Raw genomic sequence first — 13,573 nt, 5'->3', positions numbered from 1 at the left:
TGAGCACCCTTACAGATTTCCTAGGACAGCTTCCTCAAATAAAGGGCTGATCCTGGGCAGGTAGCAACTCTGGTATCACACCAAGATACTGGCTATGAGTAATTTAGGATATACTGACATCTAGTGGTTTTATTATCAAGAACGAAAACAGAAAAGAGAAGCCACTTTTTGTTTTATATAATTTTCTTCCTAAAGGTATGTTGTAAATACAATAGTGAAAAACATTAGTATTAAAGAAGAAGCCTATGCTGCTGGAGAGAAGAAACCCTAGTAGTCCTTTTCCAAGATTTTTTCAAGTTTGTCAACTTTTTCAAACACTAGTTTAGAGAAATGTACATGCATACATATTATTTATCTCTCTGTTATTCTCAGTAACCATTTCTGGTCAATGCACCTGTGTTTGAGGGAGTTCTAAGCTGATGTAATTAAAAATTAAGCTTATGAAGATGCTTGGAAACACATTTTAAGAGTGGAGGACTAGAGAGCTGGGCCCAAATTACTAAGTTCAGATCTGAACGAAGACTTTCCTAAAGTGTGTGTGTGTTGAAGGGGGGAGGAGGAAGGATCCATGGCTTGACTTTGGCCCATTTAAGAAATAAGAGCCAGCTATCAAGGTCAGACATCATTCAAATGTAAACTTTTCAGAAGCTAGTTCCCATATTGAACCCTCTGGTTGAGAAACATGTCAAAGAGCATCAATATGGTATTTCCTGATGGATTATTTTTAAAGTTCTCCATTGCTTCTTCAAAGCTTGAGAATAATATCCCATTCCCAACCAGGCTTTGTTTACTTCCACTTGGCAAAGAGATTTCTTCCTTTTTTGTTGCCAAAGTAGCTGAAATCTACATGTGGCCTCTTGTGTTAGATTCAGTTGCTTCTTTTTAATGGGTCTTATGGTCACATGTGATATTGCAGAACTTTTCAGTGGTAACCCACCAGAGAAATGGTGCCCTAATGAAATAAAAACCTCGCACCTCAATGGGCCTAACTTCTCGGAAGTACTAAGCACGCACAACTCCAGTAAAACTCAGTGATAGTTAAGAGTGCTGAGCGGCTCTGAAAATCTGGCCCTCGTTGTCTAAAATGGGGTCCAACTCTTCAAAATACAGGGCACCTCCTGTGAGGTTCTCTGTTTTACATAGTCTCGAACACACTGATAGCGCTCAACAAATACTAATAATGCCAACACAGTGCTGCAAATATAGTTTGCTAGTTAGCTTGTATTCTTCTTGATGGTTCTGTAGAAGCAACATACAGTATGCTCCAGCCCAAGCCTTGCTAGATTTTGGGTTTTTTTAAATTTCTTGGGAATTTAAACCCAAAGCAACCACGTTCTCAACTGGCATAAATCAGTGTAGCTCCATGGACTTTAATGGAAATACGGGGATGCCCACAGTCCACGATCTGGGCCTCCCCTTTTAAATTAGATAACATTTCCAGCCCTGATCTCTTTGAATGTCCTTTACCTGCTTCACAATTGACCCACTCTGTTTGGTACTGTACCTTCAAGAGCTAGTTGGAGCCGGTTATGTTTATGCAGAGGCTCTGTAAAGTCAGAACTCAGACACTGAACAAAGCAGATCTCCCTCAGACTCCTTGACTTGGCGCAGTGGTTAAAAAAAAAGAAGTGGGTAAACAAACCTAAACCCCATATTCCTCACACAAGAAGTGAATAAACTCAGTTTACCCTTGGCTCTGTTACTGGCTCGGCGTGGCCACTGGACATGACACACTGTACCAGTGAAGCTGCAGAGCTAAGTGGCAGTGTTCCTTTGATATTTGGTATTGTCAGTGGAATGTTGTGATGCATTGAAGGGCAGATCAGCATTAGCTGAGCTGTTCCCTATGTAAGGGAAAATTGGATGCAATAAACAAGGCAAGTTGTTAAAATGTCTAGATATGTCCATTGTGCCCATTTTATTAATGCCTTACATTTATATTTTATTTGCAGCATTGTTGTAGCCATGTTGGGCCCAGAATATGAGAGGGACAAGATGGGTGAAGTAATATCTTCTATTGGACCAACTTCTGTAGGTGAAAGAGACAAATTTTCCAGATCCGCTGAGCCCAAAATCAACATCAAATGGTAAAGACATACCGTTAGGTAATCCAGTTCTGCACTTGGACACTGAAACTCCATGAAGAGCAAAGTTCTGTTAAAGCTCATGTAACTTTGTGATTGTTTTGAATTAAACATTAATGACCATCTCAAGCTCAAAGGAAGCGATTAAAATGGATGGTTTGCAAAGGAAGCCATCAGTTAAGATTTAATGTGTTTGGCCCAAATTGAACTTTACAATGGAATATTTAAAAGACGGTGATTTAAAATGGATACCATATTTGAACGAGAGCATTGCACATGCTGACCTGAGCTCACAGGAAGCTTCATCAAATTTATCCATAGATTAATAGATTCCAAGGCCAGAAGGGACCAAAGTGATCATCTAACCTGATCTCCTCTGTAGCACAGGCCATAGAACTCCCCTCAAATAATTCCTAGAGCAGAGCTTTTAGAAAAACATCCAATTTTAACTTCCATTAAAATAAATGGAAAAAAGCCTGCTGAACCCAATAAGAGCTGGACTAACTGCAGAATTGTTTAGTGAAGCCTAAAACTTTGGACATGTAAATTTTATACTGTGGAAATATCTTTTTTTTTTTAAATGGTCATTGATAATTGGGAGAAATTATGCTGATCTGAGTCTGAAACTCTGAATTAGACACAGAACTAGAAGATATGTGGCGGTATATAACAGGTCCAGTGCACATTGGTCCCTTTAGGCCAAGTTACATTGGCATAGCAGAGCGGAGGAAATGTGTGTCCCCACTGCTGTGTTGTTCCTTTTGTGGGGATAACTATATTCTGGCATGAGTCACCAGATGGTGGAATTACATAGTCTTACGCATTCTCTTTCTTGGAGTTTGAGCAAGTTTTTAGTCTTGGAAGAAATACTGTGTTGTTTTTCTGATGCAGAGTCTTTGGAAGAGCTACGACAAGCAGCAAAGTAGTGTGTTCTTTGCCTTAATTACTTGTTTAGAGTCAGTTCTTGAGATGCAGCTACTCCCTGGTAACCAAGCACCAGTGCTTGGGCTGAGATCCCTGAAAGAGAGGGATTGCCTGGGTGCTGTTTGTGACCATCTCTGTTCAAGGTCTGATATTTATGTAAATAAAACAAGTTACACTAAGAAAATAAACAGATCGTGTCACTGATTTCTCCTCCAATGAGAAGCTTACAAGGCCTAAGCATCAGTTACTGCTTGATGGGGGGAGGACACTGTGATTTTAATCTCCTGGATGATCAGTATGGCATCTTCATTCATGAATATTAAACTTTTTTTTTGCAAAAGTCTTTCAGTGCTGAACTCGCAGTACAGGCTACTGAGAGTAGGAAAGAAGCAAAATAAATACTCATCAGAAGAGCCATAACTAGGTGTTTTAGCACCCAGGGCAAGCAAGCATATCTGTGCCCCCTGGAGGCAACACGTGGTGGGAGTACAGGGGGGTGGAAGGAATATTCTCCTCCCAGATTTCTGCCTTCCATTTAGCACAGTTTGAAAACCATTGCCTCATGCCAGGAGCCAGCAGATTGGGAGTTGGTGGGAGCCGACTCTGGCCCGTGGCACTCCACACTCTGAGAGCAGGGGCATTAGCTGGCTGTCTGGCAGCTCTCCCTGTTTTGCTCCCCGAGCCGGGCCACCTCTGCACAGCTGAATGCTCCCCAGGCAGGCTGGGCAGCACAGCTTCAAGCTATGCCCCTGGTATGCTCTTGCCTCTCCCCGAAAGAGCCCATCATTGGTGAGTGACTCTCCCTGGAGCCGGCGCCTGCATGCAAAGCACAGCTGTCATGAGATGCTCCCTGAGGTGCTGGCTCACCACTGCCCTGGTGCTCCACAGTTTGAAAACCTCTGTGCTAAATGGAAGGTAGAAATCTGGGGGGAGGCGGGGGTGTTGGCGTGACCCCATACTCTCCCCCCGCATTTTTCTGCCCCCGCAGCTTTCCTCTTTGAATGGCTCACTTGCCCTGCCCCAGTTACGGCCCTGCTCATCAGACTCGGACTGTATTATCTTAGGCGTTTCTGTGGGCTGGAGTGGAGACAATGTGCATTCTCCCACTTCCCAGCCTTCTCACTCCCCCATCTCCTTTGAGAGGTCTGGGAACAGGTCCCATGTGGTTGGAGGGGAGATCACTTGTGGAGGGGGGGGCCTATCTTGCTTCCTCACAGCTATTTATTTTTCATTGCATGCCAAGAACTAGATGATTCCAGAGGATGTTGTTGTTGCTAACTTTGTTTCACCCTATTCTTCCCTCCCAAAGGTGCCTTTCAATGTGAGAATTCTGAAGCACCAGTGCTAAAATATTGCATAATGCACCAAACCCACTTTCTGCGTATGGGGCAATCCATAAATCTTGTATGATAGTCACTCCATACAACACCTCACTTTAAGTAGCTGCTACTTGTGGAGAAAGAAATCCCTGGATAATCGTACAGGAAAATACCTGCTTTGCACAAATACTCCATAGAGCTTCTAGTCACTACCTGAAAATTATAGGACCATTTGGCCACTCAAATTGAAGGCCATAAAACAATTTCAGCAGTTTATAAAGGTGTTTAACTTAACTTAACTTAACTTAACTTAGCACTTAGCACCATCAAAGGGCTTTGGGAACATGAATTAATGCTTAAAACACCAAGTGTTTCCCCCGTTACAGAAGGGGATATGGAAATATTAGATGATGTCAGAGGGAGACAGTGTCAGAGCCAGCTTAGAACTTTATAATTCCTAGCTGAAGGCTTATATTCATGTCATGCCTCTCTACAGGCATTCTTGCAGCACGTAACTTAATATCAAGCCATTTTACTCTCTGTATTGTGAGCCCCATCTAGAATGGACTTTGTGCATCCAAATTGTTTTTCAAATTTTTATCTGTGGCCCTACTTTTGGCCACCCTCTTTTCCAATTTTTCTGAACCACTGACCCGGGTGTGCAATGCTGCATGTGCCAGGATTCTCATTTAAAAATGTACGCCACACCTAATTCCTTGCGCGTCACCTCTCCTCCGTGCTTTGGTGTGAAAACACTGCCTTGGAGTTGCACAAGTGGTGTGCGACATTTTTTGAATGTTTAGTCCACTGAGTCTGACATGTGCCGCTTCATAGTGTTTTCGTAACCTGTGCAGTTGGGTGTGTCAGAGAGAGAAAAGGTGAAGCCAAATTGTGCATCATTCTTGGAAGTGAGCGTAATGCTCCCAGGTGCATGCACACATGCCAGATGAGGGCAGCCATACCTGTTAGGAGCAGAGATTATATGCATGTTGGTGAGGTTTTGCACAGGGGCCATTGTTTGGTAAGGGCAGCCACAGGTGTATGGCCATAGATACCTGCCCCTGAGATCTTGATCATGCTCAATTTTCTTCTCCTGACAGTAATTCATGGAGGAACCTGCAGAGCACAGACTCCGTGACTTCTCTCAGCAGGCAGAATCCAGGAAGACAGCTTTCACCCTTTGCTCCTGGTACTCCCTGCAGTTTCTCGGGTGTGCACATACATCCAGCACCAGAATTAGGCCTGTCATTTTGAATGCATTTGTTAAACAGGAAAACTGACAAATGCAGGTTACCATGGTTCCTAGCCACAATTTTTCACTGTGCTCCAGAAATCAAACTATAACGTTTGGAGAGAAAAAGGGACCTGCTCGTGATCCCACTGAAATCAGTGGCAAAACTCTCATTGATTTTAATGGGAATGGGAACAGGACTGGGCCCAAAGGGTGAGTTCCAAACACACTATTCTATTTTGCCATTACTCATGTAGTATATAATGGTACATCTTTTGACCTGTGTGGTTAGCTAAATTCAGGGTGTTGCAGGTTGTTCCAATTAGGAGGAGAAATTGATGAGAGTTGGGTATTTCTTTGATGCAATCTTCTTTATTTACAAAGTCCTATTTCCCTGAACACAGTAGGAATCAAACAGTAGGAGACAGTTTATTTGCTCGTTGTCCCACACCTGCCTTTCCAGCCAGCACTTTGTGCCCCAAACACATTCACCTTAGCTTTCTCTAGGGCCACATTTCCAGCACGACTGGTACTGCTTGTTGTCTGACTCTCCTTCACACACATGCATCCTTACCCAAGCAACGCCCAGCCGAGTCCCTGCGTGTTTCATTAGGAAAGAATAAAGCAGGTTAAGTTGAATTTATTAAACCCTGTGGACTGCTCCATCTATGTAGTTGAGTTGCTTCCAGCCTAACTCCACCTCTATCTGTTCCCCGGCTGTCTCCTCAGTAATGGCCCTGCCTGGCCCTGGTCCAGCTGACTCCAGTTCACTGATCATGATACATTGCCCACACAGTTAAAATTCCTGAGTGGCCTTGGGTGTACCTTTGTTTTGGCTGGAGACATGGGCCTGTATTTGTGGTGGAGGCTGCTTAACTGTTTCGGCTACCTGCTTGCAATGGCTTCTTTACATTTATCCTGAATATAAGGCGGGGGTTGTACCCGACCTGAAATAACAGGTAACCCAACCCCTAACAATAACTTGATTTTTGTGTAGCTGTGTTACTGATGTAACTTTGATTTTTACAGATGACACCTTGACATTTTTAGGGAGTCTACAAAGGTATTGTGCCATTTTGAAACTAAGTTGATACAGCACGTGTTCTCTGCACAATGTGCTCTCCTGCGGGATTTTAGTTTTATTCAGTCTTGTTTTGTTGCTGCCCTTAATCTAAAACAAATCACTCAAGCTGGAAATATGTGGTTGCTCTGTGTGTATGAATAATCATGAATGTTTTCATGTAACTGAAACAAGAGAACTGACTGACATAGCTGCTCTTTAAATTATGCAACCCCTGTGTTTTCTCATCCAAATTACTGCATGCAGATTGGGCAGCCAGCAGAGAAAAGGGAAAAAGGCTGCATGCCAGCTAATAAGTGTGAGAATATAACAAAAAGCAGTGTGGCTGGCACATATGCTTATTTTTCACCTTCTCTCCTGAGAACTATGAGCAAAATGGCAAAAATGTCTCTAAAATTGAAGATGTTAGTTATAGAGTAACACATTCTCTCTTTACAGTCTGAAAAAGTTCTATTGTTAACTTGACAACCTGTCTTGTTGAAAATAATAAGACTGTAAACCCAATCCTGCTTTGGTTGAAGTCAGAGAGGGAGTTTTGTCATTGGCTTCAACAGGAGCAAGATATAACCCCGTATGTTGTCACCTCATTAGTAATGTGACTTTCTGTGTTGCTTCTTTCTGGGAATTTTAGGAAATCTCTCGGTTGCAGTATAAATATAACATGAATGGGACTAGGAGATACTGAAGCTAATGCTGTGAATACCACAGTTTGCCAGCTACTCAAATAACAGAGTGTAGTTTGCATATCACTGTTGCAAATGCTCCACCGCAGAAAGTAACACATTTTGCAATAAAACACAGGGTTAGAACAGTCTGTCTGAAACGTAATAATAATATCTAGCTCTCATTCAGCACTTTTCATCAGTAGACCTCAAAGTGTTTTACAAAGGAGGGCAACATCATTAACATCTTTTTACTGATGGGGAAATCGAGGCCTGGGGCAGGGCATTGACTTGCCCACCATCACCTAGTAAGCCAGTCCAATGGACTGAGTCCTAGTCCAATGCTTTTCCAATAAGAAACACTGCCTCCCTATGTGTAGTACGATGATTTCAGATTTGCCATGAGGACAATGAGCAACTGATAGGATTCTTGACTAGACTGCACCCTTTGGGAAGCAAAGCTCTTCCATAACAGACAAGGTAGATTTGCCACCCTATGTGCCATACTTTGTAGGTTAGGTGTGGATACCTAAAAGCAGTCTTTGCAGTCTTTGCACATTTATAAACACATTTATTTGTGAACTGGCAAGTTATATTTGCAGTGTATGCATTATAAGGCCAGATTCTGATTTCACTTATATTGGTGTAAATCTGCAGTAACCCCGCTGTAATTAAAGGCCTGTACACAATGAATATATACATCAGTTCTCCAACTGTTGACACACCTTTATCATAACATGACATTAATGGCACCTTCTACACACCTTTAGTTGATAATAGCGATCCCTCTTGCTCAACTTAGTTGCAGAAGGGTGGAATCTACTATTATTTTTATTTGTATCTTGATAGATTCCAGAGGCCAGGGCCCCATTATGCTAAGCACTGTATGAAAGCTTTACCCCAAAGAGTTTACAGCCTAAGTATAAGATGAGAAGACAACAAGTGGGAGCATTTCTAACAGGTTCCTTTTTGGGGGACAGGAGCAGGCATTGCTGAAAGCTATGGACAGCTTGCTTAAATCCAGGACAGGTTCTAAATAGGCAACAGACAAAACATTCTGAGCTGCCGTCTGGCTGCTCTTATGTATCTGAAAGAAGCTCTTCTGCAGAGATCCCTCACCAAGGAGGCAGGGCACTTACGGGAACAGAATCCATATGAACCCATCAGCCAGAGTTCATTGGTTTTAGCGGAGCTGTGCCCGCTCACAGCAGGGCTGACCAATCTCTGCACATGGCTGAGCCACTCTCCTTGGAAGTCCCTTATCCCAAGTGCAATACTTCATACACATTTTTGTAATTCATTTAAACCCCTTTGCTCCAGTGGCAAGGAGCCACCTAGATGGGTTTAATCCAAAAATATGTGTTGTAGATTATAAATAGCTTCTGCAGACACAAGGAACAGATTCCAGAGAAACATTTTGGAAACATTGCCTGAAACGAGGGTGAGTAAGCAGAGGTCGTTTAGGCCAACTGTAACTAAGTGCCAAGACATGCACTGCTAGCTTTAGTTGAGTTTCTTCCGTTGTTCAACAAAAATGAGTTGCAATCATGATTGCTCCACTGCTCGCTCCTTTACATCTAGGTAGTTTTACAAAGGGAAATAGTTGACTGAACTTTTGTGGGGTTTGTTTATACAGCGCTTCATGGAAAAAATCTTTCTCCTAGGCATTTAAATCAATCCCACTCATTTTGGGAGGACAGAGAAGATTGGGTTTTTCTGGTTTTTGTCTGTATTTTTCACCTTTCTTTGTTAAGTCTCAGCCTTGAAAAAGGTGAAAGATCAGAGATGTAGCATTTGTTGCTTGCAAGGGACACTTAGCATGTGCAAGGCAGTTTAGTTTAAATTCTGTGTCTCCATTTTCGAGGTTCTTTTAGGGCTCTAACAGAGGTAATGAATATTGATAAAAGATCTTTAAAGAGCTGTTTGAAATATTCATTGCTATGTATCTGGTCTACACTATAGCTTAGGTTGACAGAAGCCTCCTTACATCGACCTAAGAATGTATGTGTCTACACTACCAGGTCCCTTCCGCCAATCTAACTTTCCTGGAACGTCGATTTAATTACTCCACCTCCGCGAGAGGCGTAGCGCTTAAATTGATGTTGATAGGTCGAAAGAGAGGCAGTGTGGATGCAGCATTGTTTAAGTTGGCTGAACTGGCTTCCAGGAGGTGTCCCACAATGCTCCGCTGTGACCACTCCACTGCACAGCAGCCAGGTACACAGAAAACAGCCCCTCCCCGTTAAAGCCCTGGGAACTTTTGAATTCCCATTTCCTGTTTGATCAGCGTGGAGAGCTCATCAGCGCAACTGATCATGGCGATTCATTGCCCCAAATGCTTCCCAGACTGGCATACACAGGAGATGGTGGATCTTTTATGTCTGTGGGGAGAAAAGTCGACACAGACACAGCTCCAATCCAGCCAAAGAAGCGTAGACATCTGTGAAAAGGTTGTGCAGGGCATGGTGAGGAAGGTCTAGACCATGGACACGCAGCAGTGCCACATGAATAGCTAGGAATTCTGATTATGTTCTCGCTTGCACTTGAGTGTAATAAGGGGAGTGTTTTTAAATAGCAACCTTGCACTAGACCCAGTGTATGCACTGACACTGCATGGCTTCCAAACATCTTCCACACCGGAGGAGAGGCTGTTGCAGGTTAGAAAAAGGAAAAGAGAATGTGTGATGACATGTTCAATGAGATAATGAACGCCTTTGTGACAGCTGACATGGAGCTAAGAGCCTGGAGGATTTCATTGTCTGAAAAACTGGACATGGAGAGCATCCCAGGAGCATGAGCATGCCACACAGGATGAGATGCTGTGGATTATGAAGGACCAATCAGACATGTTGAGGCATCTGGTTGAGCTTCAAGAAAAACAGTTTGAGGCTAGAGTCCGTCTGCAGCCCCTGCAGAAAGGCCTGCAAACATCGCCCTGTTCCCAATCCCTCTCCCCCAGACGCTCCAGGAGGCAGGGCGGGGAAGGAGCAGTATCTCTTCTACTCAACACTGGGGGTGGGTGCTAAGAACAAAAAGCGGCCATTCGAAGAACAAGACTTCTGCGCTTTCGCAGACAAGCTGCATTTTTCTTTTCTCCTCTCCCAATTTTATCACACAGTTTGCCAAGGTTAAATTATTTTCCTGTTCTTTCAGATTCTTTGTTTGTGCAATAAAATTCAGCATTTCGTGAATGAAATACTCTTTCTTTATTCCAATCATGTGGGCTTGGACTGGCAAAGAGGAGGCACAGGGAAACTGATGCAATGGAGGGGAAGGTACGGCAAGGCACAACACAGATAAGCCGTGCACATTACTGTGGCTCATTACTTGAACGGGTTTTTAAAGCCTCCCGGAGATGCAGTGCTCCTTGCTGAGCTCTTCTTATTGCCCTGGTATCTGGTTGCTCAAAATGAGCAGATAGCCTCTCCGCTTCCACACCCCACCCCTGCAGAAACTTCTCTCCCTTTGACACACAGATGTCATGGAGCACACAGCATGCAGTGCTAACAATGGGTATATTGTACACAAGCTGCACCAGCGACCCTTGAAACATCCAAAGGCACAATTACACCACCATTCTGCACTTGCTCAGCCTGTTCTTGAACCGCTCCTTGCTGCTGTCCAGGTGACTGGTGTACTGCTTCATGAATTATGGGAGCAAGGGGTAGGCTGGGTGTCTCAGGGTCACTACTGGCATTTCAACATCATCAGTGGTTATTTTGCAGTCTGGTAAGAAAGTCCCTGCTTGCAGCTTTCTGAACAGACTTGTGTGCCTAAGGATGCGTGCATCATGCACCTTTCCTGACCCTCCCACATTGATGTCGGTGAAACGCCCCCTGTGATCCACCAGTGCTTGCAACACCATTGAAAAGTATCCCTTTCGGTTTATGTGCTCTTTGCCAAAATAGGGATATACGTGCCATCTATCGCCCCAATGCAGGTAGGGAACCCCATTGCAGCAAAACCATCCACTGTGTCCAGCACGTTGCCCAGAATCACTACCTTTCTTCGCAGAAGTCAGTTAAAGGCCCTGCACACTTGAATCACAACAGCTACCACAGTGGATTTACCAACTCTGAATTGATTCCCCAATGACTGTAGCAGCCTGGCATTGCAAGCTTCCACAGAGTGATTGCCACTCGCTTCTCCACCGTCAAAGCAGCTCTCATTTTAGTGTTGCTTCACTTCAGGGCTGGGGACAGCTCTGCACAAAGTTCCTGGAAAGTGGTTTCCATATTCGACAAGTTCTGCAGCCACTGCTCATCATGCATAACAAGGCAATGCCACTAGTCAGTGCTCGCTTCCCAGCACCAGAACCGGCACTCCACCCTGTTCAGCTGCTATGTGATTTCCAACAGCAACCGGGAATGATTTCATTCTATGGCTTGCAGCAGGGCTGCTTGAAGGACATCACAATGTTCCACGTGTCAGCTCCTGTCTCGGCTCTGGAAATACTGCAGGATAAGGCGCGAGGTGTTTGTAATGCTCACAACAAGAGTGCACAGCTGAGCAGGCTCCATGCTTCTCAGGCTATAAGGTAGGTGCGGCTAACCAGGCATTCAAAAAAAAGATGTGAAAAAGTATGGGTTGTTTGCCATTGATATCAGGGTAGGGAGGGAGGAAACCATCATGGGAGGCCGAAGCCATGTTCCCATCCCCCCCGCGACAATGTTTTGGTCCCATGAGTCTTTGCAATCCCTTCCCAAAACCCACTGCAGCTAGTTGCACTGTGGGATAGCTACCCACAGTGCACTGCTCTCTGCATCAATGCAAGCACTGCTAGTGAGGACGCACTCACCAACACAATGAGTGTGTGGGGACACACCCGGCTGACTTAAATTACTGCAGCGGCTGGATGTCAACTTAAATTAAGTTGATTTAACTTTGTAGTGTAGACATGCCCTAAGACAGTTATTGCTTCTGTAGTAGGGTGTGGTCTGCCCCTTTAAGGACCAAGGAACCTGGGGCTAGCCAGCCCTGTTCAATTTATCAGACCCATCTGAGAAGAGGAACTGGAGTTCTCTATAAAGGGCTGAAAAGCCCCAGTTGAAAGGGGGATGGCTCCTGTGACTAACCTAGCAGATGAGAAAAGAGTGAAAGGTCTGTGGGTCCTGACAGCCTGCACTGACTGTATGTTTTATGTTTGTTTCAGTTAATACAATGGTGCCCTGGAGCAAGGGGCTGAAAGACTCTGGATGTGGCAGTGGGTCCTTCGTGGGAAGGTTGGGAAAATGTGGGCAGGTGATTGTCTCTGAAATTGAAAGGGAAAATGAGGTTGTGGCTAGCCTGAAGCCAGGTTGGTAAGGTGCTGCTGCTGCTATCGTCCCCATTACCATAGCATCTGACCACCTTAAAGTCTTTGATCTAGTTATGTATGTAGGAAAGTGCTTATTATTCTCATTGTGCAACTGGGGAACAGAGACTAAGTGACTTGGCCAATGTGTCTCACAGTTGACGGAGGAGCAGGACATTCTCAAATCCCAGGCTAGCACCTTAGTTCTAGACCATCCTTCCTGCGACTACTGGGTTTGATTGGCCATTGCCCTGCACCTCATGCTCTCATTTAGACTAATGCAAAGCAGCTGTAAAATGCTGCTCAATCACAAGAGTAGTATCTCAGACTTACCTCTACCCCTCCCTTACACCACTACAGGCAAGGAAGGGGTAGTAAAGAATGGGACCTAATGCACTAAGTGAGAAGATTGCTTTGTTTCTCCTACTGCACTGTCCACAAACAGACCATTATTTGAATAGTTCGCAAGCTCTGATAAGTCAATAAGCTCTAACCCGAGCTCTGAGCACCATCACAAGAGTTTGAAATTCAACATAATTAAACTAACTGTTTTCTCCTTCTATCTGCAGCTGGCCCCATCTAAATTGCCTGAGGGGAAAAAGATGTGACTGGAAGGCTCACAAATGCAGGCGGGGAAGAGTCAAGAGGGTCTGTAACTGGCATTAAACTTTTGGCAGCATCTCATTGTTGCCCGTTGTTTGTTATGCACCGTAGACCAGAAACAGTAAAGCTGACACAGGCCACAAGGAGCTTTAAATTACATCTCTCTGTGGGCTGTGCGTAAAATTGCCCCAAGTGAGGCCAGATGGTATGACTGCCACTGCCCTCCTTTTGAATTTCTGACAGTGGCAGAGCTTTAATTCCCATTGGCTTTCCATGGGATCTTTCTTTGGCAGGAGCCATCGAGATACAGTGCTCAATCAGTAATTGCTCCATCTGCCCCGCCCACCCTGGCAATACCAGTTGACTGATGCCACCT

The 13,573-nt window shown here is 44.4% G+C and overlaps 1 long non-coding RNA gene across 1 annotated transcript; it reads left to right on the top strand.

Annotated features, from left to right (window-relative positions):
* Positions 1-6,383: 6,383 nt before the first annotated feature.
* On the top strand, positions 6,384-13,325 carry LOC137151293 (uncharacterized). Its single transcript, XR_010919235.1, has 3 exons — positions 6,384-6,517; positions 12,454-12,542; positions 13,164-13,325. It is a non-coding gene; the product is annotated as an uncharacterized lncRNA (long non-coding RNA).
* Positions 13,326-13,573: the final 248 nt, after the last annotated feature.

Source organism: Emydura macquarii, unplaced genomic scaffold, assembly GCF_026122565.2.
Source record: "Emydura macquarii macquarii isolate MOO-44397 ecotype Brisbane River unplaced genomic scaffold, CSIRO-AGI_Emac_v2 contig_1045, whole genome shotgun sequence".
NCBI classification, from domain to species: Eukaryota; Metazoa; Chordata; order Testudines; family Chelidae; genus Emydura; species Emydura macquarii.
Note: the sequence above shows the minus strand (reverse complement) of the source record. Positions and strands in the feature narration are given on the sequence as shown.